Genomic DNA, 8,088 nt, shown 5'->3' with positions numbered 1-8,088 from the left:
CTGGGAGTGAGGAGAAGAGACCAAAACTCAATATGCAGACAGGCTGAAGCCTAAGATGGTGACAATACCGAGCAGGGGAAGTGGCACAGCTTATATAGGATGGTTGGTGGGAAGTAGGGAAAGGGAAGCAGTGGATTTTCTGTCTACTTTGGGAGTGGGAAGTTGGCAGGTTTCCATTGGTTTGTTTGGGAAGCAGGCGGGGCTAAGCTGGGAGTTGGCAGCTTATCATTGGAGAGGTCTAAAATTAAAATATGGCTGTAGTGATGCAGGGTTGCAACTGCTGGAGGGTGGATGTTGGGTAAGGGGAGCTTATGTTAAGATTACAGCTGCCAGAGAGCAAAAGGGTGTGGGCTGGGGCGGGTTTGGTGGGTTTCCTGGAAATCACGGGTGGGGAAGCTTCTTGGAATATTTACTAGGGGTTGGTCACATCGTGTGGTCTGTCTAACAGACACCAGGTTAGAATGACCACTATAATAGTAAGTATGAGCAACAGTGAGATTAATGTCTAATTAATTGTAGGTATTAATGTCTGCCTATTCTATAACATAGGAAGAAAAAAGTCCATATAGTGATTCAAGTAATCATAATCATTGTTAATCTCTAATTTCTTGGGAACAGTGATATATACTTAAAGTGGGCACTTTTTTCCCTACCACTTGTTACTACACATTTTTTTTTCCAGATTCTATATTCTGTTGTGATTATAGACAAGCCCACTGCCACAATGACTATGATTGAATTCTATGCTGTGAAAAGGATGTAGCCATGAGAAAAGTTTACTTTTATTCAAACAATATTTAAAACTTATCTTACTGACATTGCTGCTTATGTTATTTCTACAATGCTCTAACTGGAAAGTAGCTTTGCATGCAAAATAATCAAGAGCCATTAAAATATCTTGGAAATAATTAATGTAATTAATTCTCAGTACAAAGCAGTTTCATTATGTGCAACCCAACACATTAGTCAAAAGAGAGAAGATGGTAATTTTTATATCTTCATTAGAAGCAGAAATCTCAGACTGAAACAATTTCGTTCATAAAGGAGTAAGAGCAATGCTAAGCTGTTGTATGTGCACCTTCCGTTTTCCACATCTTTTCATCTCATGCAATTTTCTGAAACAATTGTTGTTCCTCTAAATATGTAAAAACAGAGCAGTTAGTATTTTTACCAAAACTTCATTTAAAGCCCCCCTCTTCTAACCACATCACTTGGTGTTACCTGAAGACACAAACAGCAACTCATTTAAGCCAATAGAAGAATCATCCAAGTAGATTACTTATCAACATTCTCTCAGCAAAACACACAAGGTCACTCAGTTGTTACAGGAGTGTTTAGAAATCCCAGTTTAGGGTGGGCCACGGTGGCTCAGCAGGCAAGAATGCTTGAGGACCCAGGTTTGCTTCCCAGTGCCTGCCCATGTGAAAAAAAAAAGGAGGAGAAATCTCAGTTTATCAAAATAAAGGCAAATTTCCCTGGAGTCAAGATATATTCCCCCAATAAGGAGGGATAGTTTGAAACCAGGAAATTTAGTCTGTCATGTAACACAGTCAGGAGAGGTGAAGCAACTTTAACATTTGCCTGACACTGTCAAAATATGAACGTTAAAACTTTCATTGATTGTGGTTTTTCTCAATAAATTTGTATTTAAAAGTAATTCACAGAGAGGTGAACGTCCTCATGTTTATACTGTTTCTCTGAGTCAGTCGGAAACAGAGTAAGAGTGAAACCTACCATCGGAAGGGTCCTCTTTCAGGGCGACAATATAGCATCGATCTGTTCACTCAGTTTTGAATTCACAGGTGAAGCAGATACATGTACGATCACCCGTGCACTGAGGAGTTTGCTTACAGGCCAAACCGTTTGCCACAGTCGACTGTTGGAGATTGGGAGGTAGCATGATCTCTTGTGAAGGGATTCCCAGCAATTTCACAATAAAGCAGAGAGCAGTGGCTTTTGACAAAATGGAGGTACACTTCTCTCTGGGGCTCCCTGGAGCTGAGCGTATCAGTGATCTTGGGGAAAATAGGATCTGACTTTTTGTCTATTGGTTATTTGTAGGTTATCTTGAGTGAAGACTGCAAGGATACTGTACTTTACACACTCAAACAATCTCTCTTAATCTCAAAACTGTGCAAATTAAGTGTAATTCTAAAGATAATTGTGAAAAATAGAAATTTCCTGGCATATAGAAAACAAGGGTTGTAAATATATATTTAATATTTTACAAAGACCTACATGCTATAATTTGTATCAAAAGATTGTTCCACCAGGTAAGAAGGGAACGGTAATGTGCTGTTGAATACCTAAATGGGAAATTTGAGTTCCTGGGGGTTGAAGTCATTAAAGTTCAATATACTCGAAGTCATACACTTAAAAAAAGGTAAAGTGAGATACATCTCACTTCTTAAATCTTCTATATAGTTATCCTCCCAGATACTGAGTTGGACAATTTATTTTCCCTATAAATTGTTTATAACAGATTTAATACTAACTGCTTTAATCCTTTCTAAAACTGTTCACATGCTGTCTTTGGATTTTAAAAGCACTTTTAATGTTCTTAAATAATACATAGTCAATTAAAATAATTATAAACTGTAGGTCATCAATAAGAAGAAAATAAAAGTCACCTGTAATCCCATTACTCAAAGATAATCACTGTTAAATTTCCTTTTTGTAATTACACAATCTAAAACGTATATAAGATCAATTATATATTAAAGATTAACCAATAATAAAAAGCTCTATGGTGGATTTGAGACTATAAAAAAACAGTATCATGAATATATTATAAAACTGTAAATTCTGTTCTGTATTTTTGCTTCTTTGGGTAATATTCTTTGTCAAATATTAATGTGTAATATAGAAAATATCCAGGGTAGGAAAGCATCAAATCAGTAAAATGTTTAAATTTACACAAGTAAATCATTATTTGAATAGTAATAATGATAAAAATTTGAAAATTGTTTTTTTCAGTAAAAAGTATCTTCTTTGAGTGGAAATGAGGGTATAAATTTTTATAAATGGCATTTATAAAATTTTTTCTCAATTGGTGCTTAAATGTCCAAATTAAAAATAACAGAATGCCATATGATTTGAAAAAGAACTTTTTCCAAAACATCTGGGAGATCTGCTTAGGTAAATAATTATTTCATAGTAATTAGGACACTATTATTAAGAAGCTAGGTATTTAAAAGGAATTGGTAACAGAAAGAATTGAGGAGCTTCACTAATTTTATACTTATTTTAGTAGCAATATACTGTTTAGAAGGTGAGAGTTATGCCATTTAATTCAAACTACTTCTGAGTCATTCACTCTGAGCCTGGAGGTATTATTTGATTACTTAGTCTGGGCTAAGAATTAAGTTTGCAAAGCATTATGTTGTTCAAAATGGCTTTCTCCTGGGTTTCTATTTTTCTTACACCAGGATTCTGAGTGAATTAAAAAAATGTCATACTTGCAAGGCCAGGTCAACAAGGAAGGAGCTCTATGGTGGATTTGAGACTATAAAAAAACAGTATCATGAATATATTATAAAATTGTAAATTCTGTTCTGTATTTTTGCTTCTTTGGGTAATATTCTTTGTCAAATATTAATGTATAATGTAGAAAATATCCATGATAGGAAAGCATCAAATCAGTAAAATGTTTAAATTTACACAAGTAAATCTTTATTCGAATAGTAATAATGATAAAAATTTGAAAATTGTGTTTTCAGTAACAAGTATCTTCTTTGAGAGGATGTTTCATGGTCGCCTCCTCATTCCACAGACAGGCTTTTTAGAGCCTGCATGCTCATGTGCATACATTGTATCTACATTCTAGAGGAGTAACATTGCCTTCCCTTTACCTTCTACTTTATGAAGGAAATTAAGAAACAGTCACATGAATAGGGAAAAGAAAAGGAGCTTGATATCAGGCAGGCTGGAATTTCAAAGTCTGCTATTGACAGAAGTTGTCTGGGAAGGGCAGCTGTGCAGCACCTGGAGAGCTTGAGGCACATGAAATATCACGCCCTCTCTTGTCAAAGAAAGGCAGCTACTCGTCCTGTGGGAAACTTAGATTGAGTGCTGCCTCTTCTGGTTGGGGAGACCTTCTAACTATCTCAGTAGGCTCATTGACTGGGCAATCCAGAGTAAACTCTCATGGTCATTTTTGGACAATTCTTTCATTTCACCACAAAATGACTCAAAGGAGGCATTTAAACAAAGCCAAGTTTGTCAGTGGAAAATAAGTCAGGAAATAGTCTCCTCTCTTTGAAGTATAGTTAGCGCAATTAGAGTCAGACTGTCCACCAAAGACTTGCTTTCCTAGAGAGGTTATGGACTGAATGAGGGTTTAAACTTTGATGCTGCTTCTATGCCTTGAGACAAGGAGTAAATATATTTTAACAGAGAGAGATATTTTGAAGAATATTTTTGTTTCAGAATGAAGGAATCAAAATGAAAAAAAATGTGAATTAATGTCAGAGCAAACTCAGTTAAAGGCTACCTAAGCTAGAAATAACAGGGGCTTACATTCTGGCTGAGTATTGAAGGGCCATGGCTGTACTGAATATTACCTCAAATGGAACCACAGTGAGAGGAGGATACATATAATGCAGTTTACATCTGGGTGGGTGATGTATGAGAAGCAGCTTGAGGCATCATTAGTTTGGGGAATCAGATTAATAATGATTCAGCCAGTCACCACACCTGGCTTCCAGAAGTAAATGAATGACTTTACCCATGACTTAACTCTTCTAAGAAGTTATGGTGAAAATTATTTAAAGTTGAGTGATTGAACTTGATAGATATCACCTGACTTGAGCCTTGCATACCTTGTTTATAAAATCATAATAATAGCACTTGCCCTAAGTTATAAGATTGTGGTGAGAATCCAGGATGGGATAACAGAAATGAATATATTTTGGAAAACATACACATTTATTGCCTTAATTATTATTAGATGACATTTTCATCTATTGTCAGACATTGAAGAATGTAAATGCACACAGTCCTATAAAACCTCAGGAAAAACTGTTTTGTAAATACTTTACAAATGTAAATTGATTTGGATGAAGCCAGTATATTAGAAATCACCCTTTTCCATATGGCCTCTTCTGTGGTGCATGATATCTTTGAATTGTACTTTCTATGAATTTAGAATTATCTTTTTGTTTTCAATTCCAATGTTCTTGATTCCATTCACACTTCATCATCACATCTTTTATATCCCTGTTCTAGTTTGCTAGCTGCCAGAATGTGATATAACAGAACTGAAATGGGCTTTAAAAAGGGGAACTTAATAAGTTGCAAGCTTATAGTTGTAAGGCCATGGAAACGCCCCAGTTAAAGCAAGTCTATAAAAATGTCGAAATTAAGGCACCAACAAGAGGTTATCTTCACTTAAGAAAGGCCGATGAAGTTCAGGTTTTCTCTCTCAACTGGAAGGCACATGGCAAACATGGTGATATCTGCCAGCTTCCTCTCCAGGCTTCTTGTGTCATGAAACTCCCATGGGGACGTTTTCCTCCTTCATCTCCAAAGATCTCTGGCTGCATCAGCTCATGTAGTTCTCATAGCTCTGTTACTCTCTCCAAAATGCTTCCTCTTTTAAAGAATTCCTGTAAACTAATCAAGACCCACCTGAAATCAGTGGAGTCACATCTCTGTGGATGTAATCTAATTAAGTTTCCAACTACAGTACTGAATAAGAATTAAAAGAAACATGGCTTTTCTAGGGTATATATCCTTTCAAACCAGCACAATCACCTAAAGTGAAATGGTCTTCACTAAAACAAAGATAGCAAATGATTTCTATTTCTACTCTGATTCTACTGGATCAGTAACAGTTATTCATTGAAAGACGGATGCTTTCAGTACGCTAATTATAGTCTGGTTGAGGGGCTTATCATGGATTCACTAGGGAAATGTTCTACCAAAGGTTTTATATTTGATTCAGGATAAGTAAACACAGGATTATTCAACTCATTCTAAGTACTGTATACCTATCATGTACCATTGTCTGTTCATCAAAGTGATCTTGGAAGCCATAGGTTAAAGGTATTTTCCATCAGCCCCACTGTGTGACCCAAAGTCTCAACCAGGATTCTTACATAAGAAGGAAATAAACTCTTTTTAAAGCTGTTCTGTTTTGGAGATCTGTTTGTTAGAGGAGCAAGAAAACCCTGTCTAGTACAATTATTCACAAAATATGAAAGAACATGGGGGTTGAAATATAGACAAGTAATTTGACATGCCTTCTATATTCTGGTGCTCTGTCTCTGATAGCAAAAAGATATCAGAGAAATATATAAGAATTGGGCTAAAAAAGTAATTTATTTGACTAAATCTATTTGAAATTTCTTTCTTTTCCCTGCAGAACATATGTTGAAAAATATTACAGGATAAATGAAATATGTCTACATAAAATTGTTAGAGGTGTTGGCTCTTTTGTCTCTTGCCCTTTTAATTTGGAGTTCTGTATATCTGGACATGCTATATGCTTGCACTGGGTTTAATATCTCTGATATTTGGATGCATTTTATACTTGACATTGTCTTAAAATCTCTGTCAATTGGGCATTAATCATGTAATAATTGTCACTGTCTATGCATTTTGGAAAAATGAGAGCTTCAAAATGTGTGGAATGGATGGTGGAGGAATAGAAGATAATCTAAAAGGCAAGATTAAAGTATTCTTTTATCCCCCAGGAATTACATGGTTTGGGGTAAAGGAGTTGGTGAATCAAACGTATTGAGCAATAATTCCAAAGTGGAGTTTTTATAATGTTGGTTTATGAGCTTATTAATATTCTCTTTTGGCCAGTTCTTAAATCCTTTTGAGAAATGCACCCAGAACTCTTTTTTTTATTTTTTATACGTTTATTATCCCCCCTGGGGTGGTGCATCATTCCTGGAAGTGCTGCAATACCACGTAGATGCGTGGAGTGGACGGAGCAAGCCCCTATTCCATCTGCCAACTCCAAAATTCCATTTAATATATTGTCCTCGGATAGAGGACATGTCAGATATTAAACTGATAAGAACAGATACTACAATTGATCTTAACCAAAAGGCTGAGAAGCGATACACCCAAAACTCTTAACTCAGAAGATGGTATTATCAACTGACGTGATAACACTGAAGAAACCTGATTAAGAGTTGGATTCTGAATATCAACAAGGTTTAGAATGCCTTAACTTATTAATTTCATTCATATTTTCCTTTTGTAGATGTGCAAATGTGTCTGATTTGTCTAAAAGAGCTCTAAAAGGTAAGAAAATATTGTGACATTTACATTGGCTGTTTTTTTCTCTTTTTTAGTGATCTTTCTTATTTTTGATGTAAAAAAGTAATAATGCATACCAAAGAATGGTGATTAAATGAATTAGCCCATGTAAAATAGTTTAACGTATGGCCTAACAAATAGAAAGGTTTCCATAAAAGATGTTATTTAATGTTAATAGAAAAAAATCTGTGACCATAGATCATAAATATGCAATAAAATAATCTGATGACATAAATTCTTCTAAATTATTTCCTGTATAATCTATATTTTCTTTCTTGATTTTTTTTTTACTTGTAATAAACCAAATTACATGTCTCAGTCCTAGGTAAGCATTTGAAAATGTTTAAAGATACATATATATTTTAAAGCAATCTGAGATAGAAAATGATGCAGTCTTCATCACCTAAAATAAAAGGGGGGTGAATAGGGAAAATTATAAGTTTGTTTATTGTATCTGCTGACAGAGTTCTGATTTGTTTTTTTTTTTTTTTAAATGACAGCCCTCCTGGACTAAGCATGAGTGGTAATAACCACTAGCTGTATCACTTTCCCCCTGAGATCCTATTAGTTTTTCTGTGTTTGACCTTCCCCTTTCTGGCTGTTTTATTGGCCAGTTCTTCTGGGAAACTTGGTGCATTTGTGAAGCAAAAGAAACACTAAAATATCCTCAAGTCCCGCAACTGTTTTGTTCAAAAGACAGTGCTTTGCTACCCCAGAAGTACCTATTTGCCATTATCCATCACAGACTTGTGAAAACAAGTCACATGCACGCCTGGTCCAGCTTGCAATGCAGACTGATTTCTATAGAAACTGGGA

The 8,088-nt window shown here is 35.3% G+C and overlaps 1 non-coding gene across 1 annotated transcript; it reads right to left on the bottom strand.

Moving 5' to 3' along the window:
- Positions 1–6,881: 6,881 nt before the first annotated feature.
- LOC143649015 (U2 spliceosomal RNA) lies at positions 6,882–7,072 on the bottom strand. The gene has a single exon (XR_013158897.1). It is a non-coding gene; the product is annotated as a U2 spliceosomal RNA (small nuclear RNA).
- Between the last annotated feature and the right edge of the window lie 1,016 nt (positions 7,073–8,088).

The sequence above is a fragment of the Tamandua tetradactyla genome, chromosome 10 (assembly GCF_023851605.1).
Source record: "Tamandua tetradactyla isolate mTamTet1 chromosome 10, mTamTet1.pri, whole genome shotgun sequence".
NCBI lineage: Eukaryota > Metazoa > Chordata > Mammalia > Pilosa > Myrmecophagidae > Tamandua > Tamandua tetradactyla.
Note: the sequence above shows the minus strand (reverse complement) of the source record. Positions and strands in the feature narration are given on the sequence as shown.